At 45.7% G+C, this 10,569-nt stretch overlaps 1 protein-coding gene across 1 annotated transcript in view; it reads right to left on the reverse strand.

Moving 5' to 3' along the window:
• LOC126091951 (CCR4-NOT transcription complex subunit 6-like) overlaps nt 1–3,963 on the reverse strand; it is a 178,433-nt gene extending 174,470 nt beyond the window's left edge. Inside the window, exon 1 of the mRNA XM_049907289.1 lies at nt 3,954–3,963. The gene's annotated coding sequence lies outside the window, so the exon portion shown is untranslated. The remainder of the gene's footprint in view (nt 1–3,953) is intronic.
• Between the last annotated feature and the right edge of the window lie 6,606 nt (nt 3,964–10,569).

Here is a 10,569-nt window from a genome sequence, read left to right on the forward strand (position 1 = left end):
CCAGTTCATCGCTACCTCGGAAATGCTGTGTCCCATCATGCGTACGCCGACTATAACATCACGTTCAAATTCACTTAAATCTTGATAACGTGCCATTGTAGCAGCAGTAAACCTATCTAACTGCGCCATACACTTGTTGCCTTGTATAGGTGTTGCCGACCGCAGCGCCGTTCCTCTGCCTGTTTACAAATCTCTGCATTTGAATACGCGTGCCTATACCAGTTTCCTCGACGCTTCTGTGTATTATGCTTAACCAGACGTAATTCATGAATGATAAAATCATTTTAAACATCCACCACAGGCACGTGGCAGAAACAGTCTGAAAAGCTTCTAAAGGCGCTTCAGGGTAGGTTGTGCTGAGAAATAATTGTTAAAAAAAATATTCGATACGCTGTGTCGTTTCCGAGTTAATTAGCATTGAAGTTAGCCAAATAGCTACGGTGAAGTTTGTCCTCTCAGGTGACACCGCCTTACCGTAGCACTGTGCGGACCTACGGTATCACAAAAGGATTTATTAACTACTATCAAGGTCAAGAGAGAACAAACATATAAACAGAAACTTCAAGTGTGTAACAAAATGTTCAAACGTGTGTGAAATCTTATGGGACGTAACTGCTAAGGCCATCACTCCCTAAGCTTACAAACTACTTAACCTAAATTGTCCTAAGGACAAACACACACACCAATGCCCGAGGGAGGACTCGAACCTCCGGCGGGAGGGGCCGCGCAGTCCGTGACACGGCGCCTCAAACCACGCGGCTCACACCACAGTGATGCAACGTAACGTACATTTTGACACAGCATTCTTGCAGACTTCTTTGTTTTGTTAATGCTCGACTACAATATAAAAGAATTATCTTGCGGAATAAACTATACAGTATATACCAGGAAATTTCTGGTGTGAGCTTTAATGTGTACACGGAAGAGTCTATAACGTTTTTCACTTTTTCCATATCCCTGAGGACCATTCCACTTAGGATACGGGAAATCGGCATTGGCGCATCAGTTCTTCCTTAATATGAATTAGATGCATATTTCTCTGTCCAGCACGTTCCACTTGTTCTAAGACGATGTCTCAGTGGATGTACCGAACCAGCCGCGTACGTGCCGAACGTAATGTATGGAGTGAGCGAGAAATAATAAATCGATGTGTGGGTCCGGTCTCTCACGTTTCCTGCCAGAAACGTTCGCTGCACGACACACAATTGTCGCGCAGTCCCCCTAGGACAACCATCCGCCTCCCCCCCCCCCCCCCCCACAGCCACACACACAATGTATGTTCTCCAAACAGGCTGGCATCACTTATAACTATACGCTGATAATATAGCAACACAGAAAAAAATTACAAACGTATTTTATTTGACACACGCTGCACAGGATCGCTCGGATATTCTAAGCAAACAAACAAATGGACAAGCGAATGGCAGCAAACTGAACGAGGGAAGCAAAAGAAGCCAGTAACATAGTATTGGAACATGTCTTATTTAATCTCTACATAGAACGAGAACTTTACTGCAGAACTGAGCAGAAATTTGGAGAAGGACTTAAGATTGAGGGACAAGTTACAAAAATGATTGCTAATGACACTGTAATTCCGTCATTGGCAGTAAAGAATTTGCAACACAAGTTGAACCGTGTAAACAGTGTCTCAAAAAGAAGTTATACGTGTAAGAAGAACGTGAACAAATTTAAAACTAGAGTTATAATGAATAATTTTTTTAATCAGCTGATAGCAAGAGCCGTAAATTAGGAACTGCGACGTGAGAGCCCTACATAAGTTTTGTTCTTTGGGCAGCCAAAACTTGACGGGAAGAGAAGAAAACAGGGCGTAAAATGCAGACTGCCAAAAGTAAGAAAAATTTCTTCAGAAAAAAAGAAATATGTTAATGTCGAATTCAAATTTAAATGTTAGGAATTATTTTCTGAAGGTGCTCGTGTGAAGGGTAGCGTCATGCGAAACAGAAACGTGCACGATAAACAGTGGAGACAAGAACCGACAAGAATCATCTGAAGCGCTCTGCTACAGAAGACATAATGAATAGACTTTAGAAGAAAAGAAATTTGTGGCTAAAACCGCAGTTGGGCTGATAGATCACACCAGGATACGTCAACTTGGTTATGAAGGAAAGTGTGGTGGTGGAAGATCATAGAGGGAAATCAAGGTTTGTTTACAACAGCGCTTCAGAAACTATATTCCACGGAACATTTGCGTCCCGCGGGAAACGAATAATTGCTCCGACAGCTTTTCCTAACTTTAAGAAAAATTATTCTGGTTTCTGCGTTATTAGTTACGATGTAAATTTAAGTTATCATTTAATAAAACGAGTTTGTTTTCATTTTCTTAAAGTTTCGTCAATTTTATTGACTTTCAAAATAAACGAGGTGTTCCATCAAAGTGCCAGGACTCTCGAAGTGTTCCGTCAGAGGACCTGGCTACAGTAACCAGATTTGGGTCACCCGCGTTACAGTAGCTAAAGACGAGACAAACAGGCTTGCAAAGGATAGGGTGGCGTCGAGCGTTACGTCAAACCAGCCTCGGCACCGCAGGCTACAACGACCCTGGTAACACGTGTTCTCGAGCTGAATCGCATTCTAATCCGCGTCTGGAACAAGAATAGCAGTTTACAATGACGCACGTAATTACTGGTTTCTAACGAGGTACATAACCTGACAACGATGCCGAAGTTCACATCAAACCTATTGGGTAGCATCAACGTCTCAATGCACGACTTCGGGCACTGTTAAGAAGTAAGTGCGTCGTTTACGAATGGGGTGACGAACAGAGGGCGGCAAAGTGATGACCGTTGTGTCAGCCAGCAGACGAGGGAAACTGTCACACGTGGTACTTCACGTTCATTCCTTTAGTACCGCAAGAAACTGCTCGCTTCCGGAAATGGGTTTCTAGTGAAATCGTTCTGCAGCGAAACCTTCGTACACGTACTGGCGACGCCCGTCCTAGTCGTGTGCGTCGTAGACTAGGGCCTGTCGGAGGTGAAGCGCTACAGCTACGACGGAATCTGCTACAATGGTGAAAGCTGAATGTGTCGATGAAAATTTAATTATATCACACCTATTATATCGGACATAAATTAAAATATCGATCAGGTGTGACATGGCAGCTTCAGGCAAACCAGCTGCTGGCAATCCCGCCCTCCAGACAGAGAAAATATTGGGGGGAGGCCGAGTGCCTTCTTAAACACAACGCAGACAAATCTTATCAGAGCAGTGTCTCACGCACAATACGGATCTTACCAAATACAGAACGTACCACACTTGTTCGACTTGTGTACGACAGGCATAACGATATCAGAGACGGTCGAAAGGATAATATCTCTCGTTCATCTACGTGGCATGTACACGTGCACGCAAACGTACTACTGCAGCGCTTTCCCGCAGGCTCGTGTGGGCGCCATGCAGTGCAGAGCACTTTTCGTTGTCGCGAAGACCGACAGGTAATATGTTGTGGCAATTCCTCCTCCTGGTTTGAGGTTAACTCCTCCGATTACCACTTGGAGACCATCCTGTCCTTGTACTCTGATACAGATGCCTTCCTATGTCCTTCCACAGCTATGGGTTTATCACAATGTTCGCTGCCATCACTCGCCGATTGCTGCAACAACTGTATATATGAGAAAAGAATTTCCGGACTTGGGTGCCAGGAAGTGTGAGCAGCACGGGCCGGCCCATCCTCGACGCGAGAAACGGCAGCGTGGATGGCGCTGTGGCCCGCGTGTGACGCAACCGCCACGAGTCGAGATGCCGGCTAAAGCGTGCCAGTTTAGTTTCACCGACATTTCCACGCCATCCGAGCGTAGGAAAAATTTGAAAGAAAAACAAACACGACTTCCAATGGTAACAGGTAACTCAGACGGCCGCCAATACGCCTACACTTTATGTTGTCCAACACGTCGTGGAATATTTCCATTTGCAGAATAATTCTAATAAATACTTACCATCAGCAACCAGCCGTTAGCCACCGTGGGTACCCACCTGAAAAAGAATGAAAATTTATTAGTTTATGAAAACAAAACACATACACAAAGTTCATCAAATTACTTCTAGAGGCGGCACTCATTTAAGGTAATGGCACTTGATGACAACTAAAACTATTTACTTGGAACACCTCTCAGACCAAGAAATAAACTTTAACCAGAAATTTTTCTTCTCACACGTAAAGCCTTGTTGCGCGGCGTCGAATCTTCTCTTGGAAGCTGGAACGTGTCGCAATGGTCTCTTACGAATCGAACACCTCTAGCGCGCAACATCTGCCGGCTCCAACCAGTCGAACATGGGGAAGTAGAAACCTCGATGTCGCAGCATAAGAAGCCCTACCATGTCGCTCCGTTCCCGCACAGGCTGCTTCTTTTTACGCCGACGGCTTTCTGGACGCCCCACCAGTCTCTTCCAGCGGTATTATTCCCGGAGGGTGAGCACTGGATAACCAACCTAAGTCGTGACGTAAGAACGGTGGAACGGCGTGCGAGAATTGGTCTGGCAGTGGGGAAGCAAGTCGACAAATAGCGCGCTGTGGCAGGACTGCGGCCACACAGACGACGCTTCTGAGGACCCGCCCACCGCCGACTGGCTACCAGCGTCTAATTCACCTGCAGCGGGTGTCTTGTAACCGTCACCCACGCAGTGTCCGCATAGTCTCGTAGGCATTCGTAACCTGAGTAATGGAAATAATTACAGTAACGAAAGGGAAGCCGTTTCTTTTCGAGGATGTGATTGGGTATACGAACTGGTTGTGCGTAAATGAGGGACGGAGTAACTTTCGAAGCTGTTAAGAAACTGCGAATGATAGAATCGTGGCTCAACGGGAGACGTTAGATTGACCCCGGTGAAACTTCACCGTAATGTCACTACGATGTGCACGTGTCCCGTTTCAACTGTCGGGATATGTCCATCATCTTTCGGGGTAGCACCGTGTGTAAACGCTGTGAGCCTCTCATATAACAAAGCCCACGTCTGGTATATTTGCTGCCGTAACTTATTCTTAGAAATAATGTCGCTGGTCGCTGCTTTCAATACATAATTACTTCGAAGCATGACAGTAATATGTGGGTAACCAGGACATGTTCATTTGAAAAATGCTGTCTGGAAATGCACAATCACCTGTGTGCCAGTCCGCAGCTCGTGGTCGTGCGGTAGCGTTCTCGCTTCCCACGCCCGGGTTCCCGGGTTCGATTCCCGGCGGGGTCAGGGATTTTCTCTGCCTCGTGATGACTGGGTGTTGTGTGATGTCCTTAGGTTAGTTAGGTTTAAGCAGTTCTAAGTTCTAGGGGACTAATGACCATTGATGTTAAGTCCCATAGTGCTCAGAGCCATTTGAACCAACTTGTGTGCCTCATTAGTATTACTAAGTGGAATCGTATTTATAGGTTGCGCATCAGTGGATAAATCACATCTTTCCTCATCCTGTTCCATTTGACCTGTGTGATTTAGCTTTAATTGATCGTTTATTCATTGGAGGACCATATACATATTATATCGTCTAATAACATATCTAAAACTGAACATGCTTTGCACAACGGAATAATAAACATACAGTACTGGCCATTAAAATTGGTACACAACGAAGATGACGTGCTACAGACACGAAATTTAACCGACAGGAAGAATATGCTGTGATATGCAAATGATAAGCTTTTCAGAGCATTCACACAAGACTGACGCCGTAGGCGACACCTACAACGTGCTGACATGAGGAAAGTTTCCAACCGATTTCTCATACACGAACAGCAGTTGACCGGCGTTGCCTGGTGAAACGTTGTTGTGATGCCTCGTGTAACGAGGAGAAATGCGTACCTTCACGTTTCCGACTTTGATAAAGGTCGGAGTGTACCCTATCGCGATTGCGGTTTATCGTATCGCGACATTGCTGCTCGCGTTGGTCGAGATCCAATGACTGTTAGCAGAATATGGAATCGGTGGGTAATACCCTTCATTCGATCCCTGTGAAACCCTAGCTTTCAGCAGGATAATGCACCACCGCATGTTGCAGATCCTTACGGGCCTTTCTGGATACAGAAAATGTTCGACTGCTGCCCTGGCCAGCACATTCTCCATATCTCTCACCAATTGAAAACGTCTGGTCAATGGTGGCCGAGCACCTGGCTCATCACAATACGCCAGTCACTACTCTTGATGAACTGTGGTATCGTGTTGAAGCTGCTTGGGCAGCTGCACCTGTACACGCCATCCAAGCTCTGTTTGACTCAATGCCCAGGTGTATCAAGGCCGTTATTACGGCCAGAGGTGGTTGTTCTAGGTACTGATTTCTCAGGATCTATGCACCCAAATTGCGTGAAAATGTAATACGCCTGGATTGCCACAGAAAAAGGCGATGCTAAACTTTGAAATGGCAACAAAGCTATGAAAACAGTGCTCTCCGACGCATCCCTCCCCGTCATAATTTTCCAACCAATATCTGTGGAAGAAAACACACGAACTTGGATTAACGGATGAATTCAGGGACAGAGACTGTTTTGTTGCATGTGTGCTGCAGAGGCACATCTTCCCCCAATCACCATGGGTGGTAACAATGGGGGAAAGACTCAGTGGAGAAAAGGTCAGGAAATTTGCACACTGTGATGTGGTCAGTAAATATTTTGAAAACCCCAGTACACCAGGTGAAATGTGGAATGTCTTTAACAGCCGCATAGGACTACGATTCGTACCGTCGAAGGCTGACATGGGAACCTAAACAACTCAAAAAAATCACAAACAACCGATCGTATACTTTCTGATAAAGAAGCTGAAGGAGGAAGCAGTAAACGCTATATTTCAAATTAAAAGGGAGTTCACTGGCCCGCCTTTCAAAAAGAAAGAGATAGATCTTGAGAAAAGGCTAGAAGATATTATAAGAACATATAACGACTAGGGGGATCTAAAAAGAAAGATTCTTTCGTTGTGTCGTCGTGTCTCACCAGCAGGGAAAAGCAACGAACTTTATCTTAGAAACATAACGAAGAATGAAGCGAAGGTGCAGTGGCGGCGGCACCGAACTCTTGATATCAGCGCATCTAGGCGTGCTACAAGAGCGTTCGCCGACTTCCTTGCAAAGGTCTCAGCGAACAACGGGCAACTGCTAATCCCCATCATATCCCTGAACTTAAACCGTAGGCATATATCGTGGTGAATGAAGAGTGGGAAGGCACAATGTGCAACTTGCTTCCCCCCAGAAGAGATTGCTTTACGAGTGGCAGCTAAGGTCCACATACGGGCACCTTTTCCAGAAGGTAAACGTTCAGTCCCCCAACTCGTTTGTCCGGAAGGACATCATAGGTGTTGCTTAGCGCAGTTCTAGCTACTATGTGCAGTAATATGCTCGTCTGAACAGCTTTACAGCTGGAGTGTCTAACGAGTCAAAATCCTACAGTGTCTGCTCGGTGTGCAGGCACCCGCTGGCCGGTGTTGGATGTACACCTGGGCTCGATCGCGCAGCCTCACCTCGGTTTTGTTTAGGAGTGAAGTTGTGTCGACAACTTAACACGATCTGGCAGCTGCTAGCACGTCTGGAGGAACACAAGTTGGGCCTGTCTGCGATTCCAGTAAGGTGAAACTGCTCCAGCAGGAGGAGTTAACACCAAATGAGTGGGCAGCTGTACGCAGGCCGTCGTGCACACGGCCGTCTCCAGCTCACTGTCCCTGAGCAACACAACGCTGCACTAACAACATGGCTGCTAGACGAACATTCTGAGAATTTACGATAACGATTAGCTACCTACTTTGACGATGTTTCGCTACATTATTAATAAACTACTTTAGTAGTACTTTTAGACATATTCGCTAGTGCACGAGTCTTGGAGGAAGTCTTCTGTGTGGTCTCCTGTTTGTGGCCTCTGGTATGCGAGCAGGCAGCATTTCAGATTGGTAGTGCTTTAGCAATCGGCAGTTAGATGCTGGTCTCCTGACCTCGATTTCAAATCCGCGGGCACAGTGTATTCCAAATACAGAGCAGACGACACGCTGGCATAATTTTTTCCGTCAGTGACTGTACAGGCACACGGTGAACCGGTTCCGAAAGCTCCGCATTAAGAGCCGTGAAGTCAACAAGCTACCAGTATTCCACCAGAGCACCTTGTTGGCATGTTTCTCTCATTTATGTCGGCAGGTATCCGAGAATCACATCCAAGTCTGGTTATGCTGCCATCTACTCTCTCTCTCTCTCTCTCTCTTTCTCTCTGGTGTGTGTGTGTGTGTGTGTGCGCGCGCGCGCACGCGCTAAATGGGCAGAAGCCGGCGGCAGCAAAGCCGTTACAAGAGATATCCGCAGCAAGTCAGCGAAAACACACTCAGGCCGCCATGTTCCGACCTCATGACGGCGTTCGCAAGCATTTGTATGACGTTATTTTACGTCATAGAAGGACAATATTCTCGCAGGAACTTGCTCATTTGTCATCATACCAGTTGCCATTCGCCGCATTTGAAATTTGTTTAGAACAGGAAATGTTACAAACCATCATCTCTTCTTATGTCACAACTCACTGTACTGTCACAGTCAAAGCTGGTTTACTTTGTTTTACAACACTGGTGCAGTTCTTCCAATATTTCTTACACTTTTGCCGTATGTACGTCGTCGTAGTCATGAGTTACACGTAAGCTATGTGGTATTTTATTAAGTTGGTGGAATTACGTATAAACATGCCACGAAGTCAGTGAGCTTCCGAATACTACCAGATGTTATTTCGATGTGTCTGATGGAGAAACACTGGTAGCGATGTTGATTTCGTTACGAAGTGGATAATTCATTTTATTTGTCGCGTGCACCACTACCGCTGTAGAAGGTGTTCAGAATAATTTTGTTGTTGTTCATTCGGCTCTCGATGGCTTCTGTCCTGACATAATGCCTGAGGGCAGAGGCACGGGATAGTATTTTGGTTTCACCAAACAAAATCGTATGTTTCTTCATAATGCTAAGGTCGGCAACATCAGGTGTCAGAATCGCGATATTTAATGTGGCGGCGCGTCCCAAATTAGTTTGCAGTGACTAACCAATCTGAGCAGTACCCCTTGCCCTAGCAATTTGGTACTCTCCTGGTACGCTGGGACGCAGCCCGGCTGTTACTGGACCCACAAACTCTCTAATTCTCTTAGGTTGTGAGAAAATATACTGAATACTTACTGTATTGTGGTTGCTATGCAGAAAATATGGTGTGCTCTACACTCATCATCGTGTGATGACCGAGTATGTGTTTCCTACTTACGGCTAACTTAAGATTTCGTTGGCTAGAGCTATATATCTGACCTTAGAATGCATATATTCCTTGTCAAAAATGGTTCAAATGGCTCTGAGCACTATGGGACTTAACAGCTATGGTCATCAGTCCCCTAGAACTTAGAACTACTTAAACCTAACCAACCTAAGGACATCACACAACACCCAGTCGTCACGAGGCAGAGAAAATCCCTGACCCCGCCGGGAATCGAACCCGGGACCCGGGCGTGGGAAGCGAGAACGCTACCGCACGACCACGAACTGAGGACCCTTGACACAAACCGTTTTAGTTACGTGTATCAGCGAGTTCAAAAATTCTTTCTTTTGAGCTGGATGATCGGTGAGTGTACCGTCTTCAAAGATTTGGAAGTTAGTAAGGCACACGTTTGCCTCCCCATACCGTAACACCTGGACCATCGTCAGAAAGATCAAGTGGGACCATGTTCCTGGGTTCATTACGAACTGTCAGCAGGGATTTTCCCAGGTATTGGTTTGCTATTGTGGGCCAAATATGGTTGCCCCGAATTCCGTTTGTGTTTCTTCGCATTCCTCTTCCATTCACTATACTTAATTTTCCGTTTTCGGCCCCTGTTTATATCTCCGCACATGCTCTGACGTAACGTCACACGACGTTCCTGCTCCATGTTTACAACGTTTCTGCATCCGAGCGCCTCGCGACGAATAGGAAACACACGAAAAATGGCGCTTAATGGACATGTTTGCCAACATAACTTCATACACGCCTTTATCTTGGCACATACAACGTTTATCCGTGACAAACCGGTTTCTTATAAAAGTGAGGTGTTACAACGTTTTTGCCGGCAGGTATTCATTTGTCTATTTCCTTTGACACTCCACAAGCGGTACACCAACTTTATGCGAAACTTCTTCGAACGAATCTTTCCTTGCAGAATCAGAAGGATGGTACAGAGGTTCCCTCATTTCCATTTAAAACAAAAACCGAATTGTTGGATCTGTTGATGACTCGTGAGTTGTCAACTGTCGAAAGAAACACAGCAGAGGAAGAAACACACACAGCAGGCGATGCGGCAAATGCGCATGCACAAGTCACACAACTCTGCCACGTTTTTCTGACAATAAAGTAAAAACGAGACATCCCTCAACTAGTTGTTCAGCTGGCGACTTCAAACAATTGTTGACAACAGTTGAAAACCAAGTCAAACTTCGAGTTGAAAACGGTTGTCAACCGAGTCTGTCGGTATTCGTTTTCAGTGTGAAGGTACCTTAAACACGCTGTTACACAGTTTTCACAATTTATCAACAGCGCAAATAACTCCGCGAACAGTTACAGCCGCTAACGGTCTTTCCACTAAGAGAAACCTCGCTTA

Source organism: Schistocerca cancellata, chromosome 7 (assembly GCF_023864275.1).
Source record: "Schistocerca cancellata isolate TAMUIC-IGC-003103 chromosome 7, iqSchCanc2.1, whole genome shotgun sequence".
In the NCBI taxonomy this organism is placed as follows: domain Eukaryota; kingdom Metazoa; phylum Arthropoda; class Insecta; order Orthoptera; family Acrididae; genus Schistocerca; species Schistocerca cancellata.